Consider the following 13,855-nt stretch of genomic DNA (forward strand, 5'->3'; position numbering starts at 1 on the left):
GCATACACTTAGCTTAATAACATTGGAACAGACTAGAAGTTGTGTCCCACCCGTAACAGACTAGCAACTCCATGTAAAAGCCCAAAATCATGTTACATTACTCAACAAAACTTGCTTCAACTTGAAGTATACGCCTAATTTCAAACATAATATTATACTACAAAACCAACTTCTGTACTTACCTTCTGAGCTTTGAACAGCTTCTAACAGTGGTCTGGGTCTATGCTACACAGCTCTAACTACAGGCAGCTACTCACACAATGGCACCAGCTATTGATTCCGGACACGCCCAATTCCTGGAAAATAAACTTCTCGCATTTATTCCAGTTGTTGTTAGACTGTCCCGTGTTCCATCAATGTTGTCCCTGATGACAAGACTCCTTGTGACACTTAGCCTCGAGACCACGCCGATTGAAAAATCGGCAATCATAGTCCAATCATAGATAGTGTAGAAAGAGGGATTGGAAAGGGATCCAGGCTGCGCAGGAAGTTAATTCACTGCACCGGAAGCTAATAATAGTTTCTTCACATCACCTTGGGATATATGGGATGGCAGCACAGATTACAGAGCAGACAGACAGCATATGAGACTTGAGAAGAGCTAGAGCTAAAGAGCAGTGATGAGGTATAAGTCCAAAATACCAGTCTACATTAATTTGTATAGCTTGCTTGTCCAATTTAATATTGTCCCTTTTAATTAATATTAATTAATACAGAGAAACACTCTACTGAGATCGAGAGAAGCCACTAAGCATCTGTTTGTGAAGACGAAGGATTCAAGATATTTAGCAGTGCCAGCATCATGTAATTGCACTGACTTTAGCAACAAAGTTGTAGCTATGAATGTATGATTTACGAGGGAAATACAATTTATAGCTTGATCACTTTAGCGTATTGTGTATTCACACTCTTTAGTATTATAGTTCATTCGATTCATAATTATAATTATGGTTATTTGATCACACGTAAAAAAATAATTATGCATCAAATAGAAATGTAGTTAAACGCTTCGAGAGGGTTCTAGCCGATTCGCTCACTCAGAAAGGCACTTGCGCCAGGGAGGATGAACAGGTCCCCTACCATGTCAATGAATGATTTGACTGCAAAGGGACGAGGGGAGTTTTAGGTTTACAATACACATTGTATATATACGTACCTGACTGTAAACTTCAGTCCTTGTGGCATCACTACAGCGTCTTAAGCTCCTTATGGCTAGAAACAGATTTTTCCCCCTATCCCAGTCGTCCAGGTATTCATTATCCAACCCTATAGTATAATTATATCACCCATGGGTAAGTAAACAAGACGGTAGTAACATAATAACGTATGACCAGTATATACATGTACGTACGTTAATTTGTAAATATACATGTAGACTAAACATCACAGCTACTGCCAAAATAAGGCTTTGTTCAGTCAAATAAGGGTGCCCAATATACAGTACTCACTACAATATAAAAGCATAGAAATACCCAAGACAAATTATAAGCCAAAGAGAGGTACAGAAAAGTGAACATAAATTCCGGTAAATTTTGCCATTTTATCACATGTTGTGAACTTTCCTTAGTACTTAGCAGTCAACACCATTCCATTCCTCACCTAATTCTCTATTCAACAAAGTCAAAATGGTAAATATTGCTTGTATAACAACGAAGATATAGGTACAGAAAGTCATTCCCAGTTGATATAATATAATATTATAATATTATAATATAGGCCTGGAAATCCAGTAACATAAAGAAATGATGGCGTTATGACGTTTGAATGTTATAACATGACATACATGACCTTATTGGAGTTATAGCATGACGTACGTGACCTTATAACGTGGCGTACATAGTGTAGCCAAGGGAGACTTTGAACCTTGACCTTGCCTTCCTTATCACCTTGCCTTTTCATATGTGCATGCGCATAAGCAACCTTGCATTCCTTAGCTTGCTAGCTAGCTAGAGATGGCTGAGCAGGATGAATTGTTTGGAGCATGGAGTCAATACTTTATTGATGTCAGCAGATTCCTAGAGAACACAGAACATCATCGTGGAATAGCGAATCGAGAATTTTGTGACTATGTTTTGCCAAGACTAGAAGTTTGTCTGAGTACTTGCATGCAACTATCTGATCATATGCTGCAAGGGGGTTCTGAAGTTGGAGAAGAAGATGAGCTAGTAATTAATGAGTTTCAATCGAATTTGGCTCATCTACTAGAGTGCCTGAGAAGTGTACACAGACAGTGGGTGCAATATGAAGAGATGTTAGACCCCAGCAAATTCCAGTATCAAGCTGCTAGAAGAATCTTTGGAAGAGGAAGATCTAAGTTTGAAATTGAAAAGGAACAACTAGTGTACCTATCATCACTAAATTTTAGCTGGACTGAAATTGCGGCCCTGCTTGGTGTGTCTTGTATGACCATTATTATATAGGTAAGTTTTTGACTGATAAACATAAGTAATCTTGTGTATACAAAAGACGAGTTGAGTTTGAATTGCTGGATGACTCTGCAACAACTTTATCAGATCATGAGCTCAACAGGATTGTGAAGGAAATCCGTTCAGAATCCCCAACGTTAGGAGTCATTATGGTATGTAGAAGGCTGAGAAGAATGGGACGTGAGGAGCGTGTTGGTGGCTATCTTGTAGATATTGATTGGCAATAATTATGTCGACTAATCTGCTTCAGCGATTTCTTCACTTCACAACTGGGAGCAGTGTATTGTCTGTCAGCAGTATCATCGTACAATTCAATCGTCTGAGTGGGCCAGGAGGCCCTGTGCGCACAACACATGTGATGCTTTGCTAAAGCTACCAATCTCGTATGCCAATTATAGCAAATTTCACGGAAAGTGGATGGCAATCCTCAACGACAATGACCTTTGTTGGGTAATGAACTGTTTGTAACTTCTTTCTGAATGGACCATAAACTTCTTAATTAAGTATCGTCATTATCATTATGTTACTATTCCCTGAATGGACCTTGAACTTCTTAAGTTTAATTATTTGTGCTGATCACGTCATATTTGTTTTGGCTATATACACAGTCAAAACAGATAATTATGTTATAATAACATAAAACATCTCAAATAAAATGCATCATTTGAAATTATTTTAATGTAGAAATGACATAAATTTCTGTCATTTTAACACTAAAATATGATGATGCATCCCGTATAACATAATTGTGTTTTTGCTGTGTAGCTAGCTTACTCTCAGTGTCATCCTTCATTTCAATCAATCACCTTCATGGATGTTCATAATAATTATAATTATGATTATCGTCAATTCTAACAATAACTCCCTTTAATTATATAGGTAGTATTGTTTTGGCTTATAGCTATTGTACTGCATGCATACTCTCATTAATCATTTTTCATGTTGATAATTATGAGCTTTGTTTACTGAGCATCACAATGGCATGCATCAAAATAATAATTATGTAAGAATAACATCAAATTATGAGAGTCATCATGGTCATGTTTTATACCGTAATCGTTGACATAAACTGCAAAACTTGTTCATACAAATCAATGCCAAACTCATCAGAAGGTGCATGCTAACGGATTAACAGCTTGCTGTAGGAGAGCAAATTTCTCTGAACTTAGCCTTATTGGCACCTCAGGCACAACTATAGAACGTCCCTGAGACGGGATGGGGCCTTCCATATCAATTCCATATTCTTTCTCCACATTCTCAAAAAAATCCAAAGCTGCGAGTCCGGAGTGCTGAAAAAGTAGTGCCCCTGTTGTAAACAACTGGTGTGGAGACTTACGGTGTGCAGTTCGGATTGAGTGATGGTTCCATCCACCAATGAACAGTGCAAGTGCCTGATTAATACGTGGAATGAACACATTATAATGAAGGGAATACAGATGCGTCTCATTCAAACAGTCTAATAGATCCACTTGTTCCATAAAGTAAAACAGCTTGTAAAAGAGAATAGTCACAGCGGTGCATGTCCCTCCATATAGTCGCTCTATGCGTTGATTATGGACCGAGGCTCCTACAATCACACTCCTCCTATCATGTCCTCTTTTTTCTAACATGTGACGTGCGACCAATACATTTTCCCCACCTTGGTCCATTCTTATATACGAGATGGCAGCTGATGCTTTTGAACTGCACACAAAAATAATTTGTACACTGTTGGCGATTTATTATTGCCACAACACTTCAAGAAAGTCACCAGCCTACTGTAGCTGTCAATGCAGCCATGAGTGACGATTCTCCATCTAATAAGCTTATGATGTGAATCTGAAACAATTAAGATAATTCAACCATAATTAATTTTAATGTGATGAAATTAGTCAATACTATAATGAAAGCACCGCAGGTGCTGATGCCTCGATGGAGATGCCAAAGCTACATAACATAAAGCTACTAATAGCTTTTATACACATGATGAACATTTTTGATTTTGCTGCATGCAAACTTAGAGTGGGTAATGATTGACCATGATTATTGTTAAACAATAAAACAATCGATGCCAAAAGTTCAAGTCTAAAATTAATGGCTGCATCAACAGAGCCTTGCAGCTAGCTCTCTTCTCACTCTTATAATGCAGCTACCAATAGCTAGCATTCTAGTGCAGAGCTAACTACTAAGTAGAGTAGCAACACTCGGTAAATAAGTTTGGCTACGTGCCCGGCTTCTGAAAAGACTGCAATGGTATTCCAAGTAAGCAAAACTAGGCGTAACTCGAGAACAAAGCATTATTTTGCAAATCCACGAATTAAAATCCAAGTAAACATGACTATATATAGAAGCCTATATAGAAACTCTTACTTGCACTTGATTGCAGTCTACACACACATAGACACACAAACGTATACCTCGCTTGCGCATGCATGCGCACCGAGGCATAATAATGGTCTAACTGGTTTGGGTTTACGGGGCCGCCCGGGGTAATTAAAAGCGTATCACATACGGATCAGTATTTGCACAGGGTTCAAACAACAGCTGCGGCTAAAAATATTATTAAAATTGCTGAGAACGGCATCATAAACGATTAGGTTACTCGTATAAGGGATTAAGAACACTCATAACAAACACAGGCAAGGGCCAATTAGAAGCCTTGCCATTGCTTGTTACTCGTACTACTTGATCAGAAGAGGCTGCAGCTATATACGATATTTTGCTAGCAATTAGAATTCGAGAGACCAGAAAGGTGTTCATTACGTCTACTAACGCTCCAGTAAAATGAGACCGCTTCCTTTTTTGCCTTTAGAAAGGGCTACTTTTAACCGTGCGTAAAGAATCTCACGCACGGAATAACTCTTCTTTGATAAGAATGCACAAGTCACAAATTAATATTCGCGCTTATTTATTAATGTTACCATGCAGACTCAATTACAAACACATCTATGGCTGCTTGTCGTGACCAAATGTTTGGCATCATCCACGCATAATGTAATTTGTGGTTAGTTCTACGCTGGGACAACTCTTTGATAAGTATACACTGTTAAAAAAAGGTTGTTCAGGTAACAACCTTAGTTAAATAGGTTGTTGTGATAACAACCCTGAGTTTATATGGTTGTTGTGTTAACTACCCTGGTTGTTGTGTAACAACCCTGGTTGTAAGTTTGCTGCAATAATCACTTCAGAACAAGTTGCACATCTTATCATGGTTCTCAGCTGCATTATAATTACAGAGTACCATAGATCTAGTTGCCATGTGAACATCATCAAGTTTTGCTTTGCAAGTGTACACTTCTGGCGCTATACATGCATCAACTATACTGCAGTTATCACTATAATTAATGAAGTGTCTGTATAGCCTGTTACTTGTTTAGTTCTGAGCTGAAATGACTCTACATTTAGATATCCAAAGCATCTATAGTAAGTTACTAACTTAGCTTGCATGTGTCAGAATATTAGTAGACACTGCAGCACTGCATACAGGTTGCATATATAGTGGGACAGGTTGCATAGTGGGTAAAGGTTGTGTAACTTACATGTAGTGTTTGGAGTTTGGGTTCAAAGTACTAGTATAGTATAATGCACATGTGCATTCCACGGTTACCTAGCACCAACTTCATTGCAAGGCAGCTGTGCTTGCCAGTAACTTCAGCTCCTGGCAGAAAGAAGCTAAGTACAAGTACTCACAAAGGAGTTGTTTTGCATGTGTCTATAATGAAGAAGCTGGTTAAATGAAGAAGCTGCACTACTGCTTGGAGACCCCCTGCTCATGCAGGTAACCAACTCTTAATAATTATTATTATTGATGCTGTGCCATTTTGTAGCTGTAGAAGGAGTGCTCCCAGAAAGTGATTGCTGATAAAGCATCTACTGGCAGTGCTGAATCAAATATGGATGCTGAGGGGTATGTTGTAAATCTGTATAATTATTGTAATACTTCATTTCTCACTTTATTTAGTGACGTGACTGTCACGTGAGCTGAGGGTGAGGTGTAACGCACCAAGCAATTTCAAGTTCACACGAACATGTAAGTTTCTATTCTTGAAACACACATGTAGTTTTATTTTCTTCTTATTGTGTAGGTCAGAGACATCGAAGAAAGTGACTCCTATAATAGCTCTCAAGATGACGCAGTAACTATGCGTATGCTTTAATTGTGATCTGTGCTTTTGTTTGTTATTATAATTTCTTTGCTCTCAAATGGTCAGGCGTACACTGGGAGGGGAGGGGAGGGGAGGGGAGGAGGGAGGGAGGGGCTACTGCTGTAGTTTAAACACTGTAGGTTGTCGTTATTACAACCCAAACATTGTCTTGGTTACAACCATTGATTGTCTTGGAAACAGCCATTGATTGTCTTGGAAACAACCTTAGATTGTATCACTTAACAACCCAGGGTTGTTCGATTTAAACCAGTGTATGAGCAACCCAAAGGTTGTTTCCTGAACAACCTTTTTTTAACAGTGCTATAGCATACCAGTTCCTTTCTGAAGGCAAACAGGAAGTGGTTTAGCAGGTAAGTTCTTTTCACCTGCACAAACTCAAAGTCTGCCATGTGAAAGTCTGCACTAACAAGCTGCTACTGTAGATACCACTGCAGTATCAATATGACTCAGAGGTGATTACGGTTAAAGTTTATTGAGGCTACTATTTGAGAGCAGCTTTTATTGCACTGAAGATGGGGATTAATTTTAGAGGCTACTATTTGAGTGTGGGCTTTATACAAGAGCAGCCTCTGATCAAGCATAATTAATATTTTGACGAATATCAAAAGGATGATACCGTATATATTTATTCGATCTAAGGTGACACTTTTAAAGCCTAATTTTGGAGGTTGAAAAATTATGTTGAAGTCTTGCTGGTGTTGCATATTAATTTGATCATTGTTTCTCTATAGAGGCTATAGTTTGACCTCTATTTAGAACGTGACATACAAAAATATTGTCAACACAGCAGTTGCTACAGTATATAGCCGGACCACGAATATTTTACCCATGCAGCAGGATTCACCAACACGGGCAGTTTGATAATGCCTAAAACTTTCTTTGGTGAGACCGTATAAGCATCCTATAAATGGAGCACATGCATGCACACCTTCAACAGATTGCACAGATAATAGGCACTTTTATAACATTTATGAGCTAGAATAATAGGGAGGTTTTGAAATACAGGTCAATATACGAGTCATAATTATAGTATAAACATATTTTGTAGGCCCGGAAGTACTGCATGGTGGGTAATTATCTCCTATTATTGTAGAATTAATAGATAGAGGTCATATGCATAAATTATGGCCATTATATTAGTTTGTGTTACTTGTGCAACGACATGGGGCCTATATGCCGTGTTTTGGAGGCAATTAATATAGGCTGTTAACTTGAGCATAAAAGAATAGCTATAGCATGCATAATTATAAATATATACTATAAGTACAGTTCAATATACATGTACCAAAAATAAATTTTTTACGAGCAGCATCGTATATAGTGGGTATACATAAACTTCGCAGGATGACTGTTTAATAGAAAGGTTTTCGCAGATTTAATTTTCGCGGAATAGTGCAGCCTTTCTGCAGCATACATGCATGCATGCGTTAATCTTGCATATAAATGTTCGCGTTACATGCTTATATAATCAGAGAATTTAATCAGTTTATTAAATAATCAATTCTCAACAATAACGCAAAACCTATAGTACTGGTAAGTGTACCCGATATCCTTGCATACTGCATGCTAGACGGGGAAAATATCTTTCAATGAAGTAAAACATGTAGTAATATCATGCATGTTACAACAATTAATAACAATTAACACACCACCAGGGATAGGTGTACAAGTGTATAAATTATTACAAGTATAATAGTGTAAAGATAAAAATTAATAGGAGGAATAGTAAGTCCAACTTATAGTCAATGGCAGCAGATAGAGTTAATGATCATTGATGTTTCTTCCTGCGTGTTAAATGAGATGCGGCCAATACAATCGTGTGCATGTATAGATTATAGACTCATGCATAAAAAAACTGTTTTGCATGCAATGTATGCGTGTGCATGTTCAAGACATGGCAAGGTACATTCCAGATTTAATCTACATCTGAATTGTCGTAGCTTTATACTATAGCTAGCCTCGATCCCAGGCCGAGTTTTCGCTTTTATAACGTTTAGGTGAACAACTATAGCAGGGGCGGATCCAGAGGTAGTTCGTTGGGTTCGTACGAACTACCCTTCCAGCTAGTCTTGACATTACTAAGTCTAGCTAACTGTACTGACAAAGTCGTACAAAGTTCTCTCCGTATAATAAAAGGGTGGGGCTGGTTCCTCTGCATAATAAAAGGGTGGGGCTGGGTCTCTCTGTATAATAAAAGGGTGGGGCTGGTTCTCTCTGCATAACAAGTAGAGGGTGGGGCTGGCTACTGCAGCCACATTGATTTGCACCGTGGTCAAGTGATAAATTATTATATATAGCCATGAATCCTTGGTTTAAGAAGAGGAAAGTTTCAGGTAAGGGAGAGTGCATGGCACTGCATATTGAATGACACTGCATACTTACATGTATAATTGCTATAATCATTAATAAATTGATGGTTAAGTTCTACACGTCTACAGCCAAGTCTCCTCTTCACCAGTACTATCTCTCCTCCAGTCACAAAACCATCTCTCCTGTGTTACAAATTTTTTGAAGATAGAAAGTGATTAATTAGTAGGCGTGGCACGTCAAAATGGGGCGTGGTCTTCAAAAATTTCGGCGCTGCGCGCCGGGTGAATTTCTTGTCCGCGAGAAAGTACTATAAGAACCCCCCTTTCTTAAATCCTGGATCCGCCCCTGTATAGGCCTGCACTAGTTGTCTGCGCATGCATGCGCCAGTCATTCAAGTAGACTAAAAATTAAACTAATGGATATTTTTGTTCACATTTATATTCGTGTACTATCGTACTAGCAGTCAGTATCCCGTTTATCATTAATCGATTGGAATGGCTCTTAATTATAATTATAGAAAACATTATTCTGAAGACAGAAGAACAAGTGAAGAGGCTACAAATCTTGACAATTAAAGCTCGTCAAGGTCAGATTTGTTGTGTGGTTCTATCATATCAAGTCATTTTTGTTTGGAAAGATCTAGATCCATCATTGGTATAATTATTTTATGGTGGATGAAGTGAAGAGTGCATGTGAGCTAGAGGACTTGGTGGTGCCATCATCAGAGGGATTGACAATGACCTGTTTAATACGACACATTTAATTTACATCGCATGTACACATATATTAATAGAATGTCTATACTTCTCTGCACAAGAGCAATGGTAATATCCAGCTATCCCAACAGTGCTCCTCTTTTCTACTAAGGGAGGAGACTGGACAGTGTGAGGTAAGGTTGAAGCTCTCTTTTTGTCTTTGGTAATCTTTCCTATACTCACAGGACTGGAGTGTATATGTATACCTGTTCATTCGAGTGTTGTTTCTGGCAGCTCAGAGCCATGAAGAGAATCTACCTTTCTCAAACATAAATTATGAGTTACAAATAGAGGTCTAGAATATCAGAGAGGTCCAGTAGCCTGCTAAACCTTCATAATTTGAGGCATTCAATCATCATCCATGAAGTTACATGCCCTAGCTGGGTCACTATAATCATGCTGCAGCACAACTGGCAACTCTCCTTGTGAAGCAGCTCCCTATAATGTGTATACTATACGTACCATACGGGTGGAAAATTTTCAATATTTAGAACATTTCGCGGGTAGTAGGGTGTTGTGGCACCTATCTTGCATGCGCATATGAAGCCTTCCACGGGTTCTAATTTTCGTGTTCTGCATGCAGCCACCCACAAAAAACGCGAAATTAAAAAACACCTCGAAATTTTCCACCGGCATACAGTATCTGCGAATTTTCTATACAATGTATTATTGGTTAATTAGCCGACACAAAATTAATACAATGAAAATTTTAAGCATGCGCTGACAACTATATAGGACCAGGCCTATAGTTGTTCGCCTAACCGTTATAGTGAAAACTCGGCCTGGGATCGAGGCTAAGCTTTAGCTAGCTATATAGTTAGTTCTGAGACACCAGTGACAAATTAAATCTTATTTCAGAAAACACATGCATGGCATTAGCCTCGATCCCAGGCCGATTTTTCGCTTTTATAACAGTTAGGCGAACAACGAGGCTAGCATGGCTTAAACACAAAAATCACGTGAGGATAAAATATACATAATAATAATTTATAAGTAAAATAATAGGTTCAACGAGTTTAGAGTTCAGTTACTATACAGTTTATTATTCCAGAGTGAACATTAATTTTATGAGCTAAAAATATAGCATAACATTGCAGTCTTACCAGGATTTCTATATAGCTTTAGTAGTTGCCGATAATTATTATCCTTGTGTATATATAATTGCATTAAACGACAGATTATCGTTTCTTGTTGGTAGTGTCCTATACACCAATTTCAACAATATCATAATAATTATCTGACAAACCACTTTAAAGAAACTCAGGTACTCAGATTTGCTTTGCTTTCTTTCTCTATCTTTATTACCTGGAGTATTCTTAAGAACCGTTAGTTCTAACACTTCCATTTATATTGGATACAATAAGTCTTAAAAAGGAGTGAAGGCTATTGAGGGTGCATATGCATGGTATTGTAGCAGCTATAAGGTGAATCAACAAATCTTAGACCTGGTATACATAATTGGCTGATGGATCAGTGGACCAAAGTGGCCAACTTCAATTTAGAATCTGGTGCGTATATGAAATTAGGTTCTGCTGCCATGGCTATGAGCTTTTACACAGTGCATGCGCAGTGGACCAAAGTGGCCAATTAGGACTGCCATCACAGAATCTGGTGCTATCAGCTCGTGTATGTATAGCTATCACTGGACCATGCAAAGTGAAGTGAGCTCTGACAGTCTGTGCATGAGGTTAATTCCATTCAGCAAGGGTGATCATGCAGTTATACCAGGAACAGCTAATATAATTCTAGCTTCCTGTAAAAGGTATAAATAAATTATAGCAGATTAAATATATTGTATCTATAGACCAATCGTTACTGCATGAGCTGGACTTGATCGAAGCATAATTATAATTATATATAAGCGTATAGATCTTAACACAACAATCTACCTAGTGACCATGTCCACTCTATCAGGCAAGCTGCTATTTCAGAAAATAGCCACGGCTTAAAAACTCACGCTGGATACAGCATTATTATTATAATGGCCGCACATTACCATGCATCTCAACAGCTTAATTCAATCATAGATTGAAGAGTTATAGGGATAGGAAACGGTTGGTATCTCGAGTAACATCTGCGCTATATACGCTGCAGTTTAATCGAGGCCATCACAACAATATCTATTTCTACACCCATGCAGTGCATAAAATAAACTACAAGTAACTGTGCTTAGTCCGTGCAACTCACTTATATTTCAAGGTCTATACCTATTGTAGTAGTCATAACCAGCTGTTTTAGAGCTATTGGATCATATAACGTGTACGCTTACACGTTATATGATCCAATAGCTCTAAAACAGCCTTGGAAACATATAACTTTATTGGAAAGTCTCTTTTTACTGGGTGTGGTCAGTCATTAGCAAGTACTACACGTGGCTCATGGACTATAGGCGTGTTATAAGTTGCTGAAAGAGATGATTTCTCGAAGAAACACAGCTTTGGGAGTTACCCGGCAAAAATGTGCTTAATAGCCTCGTTCATAGGGAGTAACGCGGATAATTTTCGAGGCTCCACTGCAGATTCAATGTAAAATCATCACGTGCACCACTCCGTTTCCTATCCCTCTAACTCTTCAATCTATGACTCAATCAACTCAAAAACCTGAATGGAAAACACAACGATAAAACACGCTTTATTAATTTGCACACACACATGCATGCAATGCCATACACATACATTGTTAATCCAGCCACACTTAGACAGTGGAGCTTGGCAAGAATAGCGAGGTAGCCACATTTCAGAAAATAGCCGCGGCTAAAACGACCCTACCTCGAATCTAATGACTGCATGATTTTACGGTGCAAAGATAATGCTCTTGTCTGCCAAACTACACCCAAAACGTCACATCCGGCCGTAATAAAAATAAAAACGTATATTATATCACATATAGTTAGGGGCAGCCAGAACTGGCAGGTATACATTTCAGGGCAAGTGTGGTAGTATAAACAACTATAGCTAGCAATCCGTGCCAAACCAAATGGCGGGTATAATTATTGAGGTGGCCGTACTTCAGAGAGCCAGAATAGCGAGAGTCGATGATACTGTACACACATAATATACTTTATACCCACCTCATGATAGAGTTCTCCTCCGTGGATCATTCAGATCACCACAGTCTTGTGTAGTCAGAGAGGGAGCCGATTTTAGAGGCTCTGCCTTCAGTTGAGAAAGCTACTGTAAAAGGTTTCTTCACAGGGCACTTGCATTTTCCTCCACAAGGAGATTAATAACCAGCCAAATAGCACATTCACCAATGCTAGTATATACATCAGTGTTGTGATGATTGAGGGGAAAAATGAACTGCACTGCACTTGTGAAGAGTTGAGAGTAAGGCTTCCACTGTCTGTTTGTACATCAACGGTTATGATTTAAAGTTGAGCCGCTTACACCTTTTGCATCATCACAACACCATGACATCAGGAAAGAGAGTTAACAGTCTCTGATATAGAGGGACATCCAGCCACCATGTATAAACTGTAGTAACACTCGTGCTCCAAGGGGTCCACATCAGGGGCGTAGGCAGGAATTTGAGGAAGGGGGGGCTGAGCGCCGAAATTTTTGGTGACCGGAAGCCACACCCCCTAATTAATGGCTCATTGCGCATGTGCAAGAAATAGCCACACCTTGCTTCAATTAATAATACTGCTAAAGCTAGCTAGCTAGCTAGCCATAGCTAGTTGCACTAAAGAATCAAAGTTACTAGTATAGTATAGCTAGCTCTTGGACATGCTGTTTGTCTGCCACTAATCTATACCAGTAATTCCCAGGCTGAAGACTCATCAGAGAAGGTGGGGCTCTTAGTGTAGTTTTTGCAGAGAAAGGGGGGGCTCCAGCCCCCAAAGCCCTCCCCCTCCCTACGCCCCTGCACATACCTTTTCCACTTTGCGCATCCATTACGTGCTAGCCTCGATTCCAAGCGGCCTGGAATCGAGGCTATTACGTGACGTGCTTTACAGCATGACGTGACGGCCGTAAGGCCCCACGTCATGCTGTAAAGGACGTCAACGTCATAATAATATTTATGTTACAAACCGCTTGCCATACAGCCTGGGATCGAGGCTAAGCCACAGAAGGCTAATTTGCACAAGAGGGTTATGATCGTCACACAGATTAACTACTGACAAAACAAGGAAGAAAGCTGTTCCATAGTTTTGATGATCCTTACCATACACACCCACACAGAAAAAATAGTGGATGGCTGGTGAGGGAAAGCGATCGTT

The 13,855-nt window shown here is 39.0% G+C and overlaps 1 protein-coding gene and 2 long non-coding RNA genes across 11 annotated transcripts in view; 2 read left to right on the plus strand and 1 right to left on the minus strand.

Moving 5' to 3' along the window:
* Window positions 1-13,855, minus strand: part of LOC135338505 (splicing factor 3B subunit 4-like) — a 166,848-nt gene that overhangs the window by 59,065 nt on the left and 93,928 nt on the right. For 8 of the 9 annotated variants that reach the window (XR_010395515.1, XR_010395512.1, XR_010395516.1 and 5 more), the window contains exon 1: window positions 183-308. The exons of the other annotated variant lie outside the window; for it this stretch is intronic. The gene's annotated coding sequence lies outside the window, so the exon portion shown is untranslated. Of the gene's footprint in view, window positions 1-182; window positions 309-13,855 lie in introns of those variants that run through there. 9 annotated transcript variants of the gene reach the window in all.
* LOC135338656 (uncharacterized) lies at window positions 367-945 on the plus strand. Its single transcript, XR_010395701.1, has 2 exons — window positions 367-625; window positions 717-945. It is a non-coding gene; the product is annotated as an uncharacterized LOC135338656 (long non-coding RNA).
* Window positions 5,013-6,605, plus strand: LOC135338648 (uncharacterized). The gene is made up of 3 exons (XR_010395694.1): window positions 5,013-6,312; window positions 6,367-6,435; window positions 6,491-6,605. It is a non-coding gene; the product is annotated as an uncharacterized LOC135338648 (long non-coding RNA).

The sequence above is a fragment of the Halichondria panicea genome, chromosome 7 (genome assembly GCF_963675165.1).
Source record: "Halichondria panicea chromosome 7, odHalPani1.1, whole genome shotgun sequence".
Taxonomy (NCBI): domain Eukaryota; kingdom Metazoa; phylum Porifera; class Demospongiae; order Suberitida; family Halichondriidae; genus Halichondria; species Halichondria panicea.